Genomic DNA, 682 nt, shown 5'->3' with positions numbered 1-682 from the left:
TAAATTATTCTCAGTAATTTATTTTAACCCAGAAGTGTGTATGGGCGCATTTCTGGACTGTTCTTTTAAAATATTGTACACATGCCCTTTTCCTTTCCTTTTTCCTTTTCTTTTCTTTTCCTTTTCCTTTTCTTTTCTTTTTCTCTTCCTTTCCCGTGCGTCTCTCACCCTCACTCTCTCTCTCTCACTCTCCCGTGCTCTCTCTCACTCTCACTCTATCTCTCTCTCTCTCTCATTTTTGTCCCAAATCAAACGGATCTTGAACCAAGCGAAGATTTAAAGAAGTTTTCAACGTCAAGAGAAGGATTCGAGGTAAGATTACTGAAAGAACCTCTCTTGAATCTTACGTTTTCAGATTTCAAAACCCATTTTTGGTTCAAACCGGATTTTGATGGTTTTTGAGTAAAACTAGAGTAGAAATTGGAGATCTTGGGTTCTTTGGACTTGTTTTAGGACCTAGAACCCAGATCTAGTGGTTTCCCTTTGAAAAATCTCAATTTGGGACTGGATTTGCAGGTTTTGGATTGATTTCCGTGAGCTTCTCTCGCGCAGCTAATTCCACCGGTCGACCTGTGCGGTCGACTGGATCACATGGAAACCGGTCGACCTATGCGGTTGACCGGATTGCAGGCTGACCGGTCAACCTGTTCGGTCGACCGGTGTGCACACTACCGGTTGACCG

The sequence above is a fragment of the Morus notabilis genome, unplaced genomic scaffold (assembly GCF_000414095.1).
Source record: "Morus notabilis unplaced genomic scaffold, ASM41409v2 Scaffold538, whole genome shotgun sequence".
In the NCBI taxonomy this organism is placed as follows: Eukaryota; Viridiplantae; Streptophyta; class Magnoliopsida; order Rosales; family Moraceae; genus Morus; species Morus notabilis.
Note: the sequence above shows the minus strand (reverse complement) of the source record.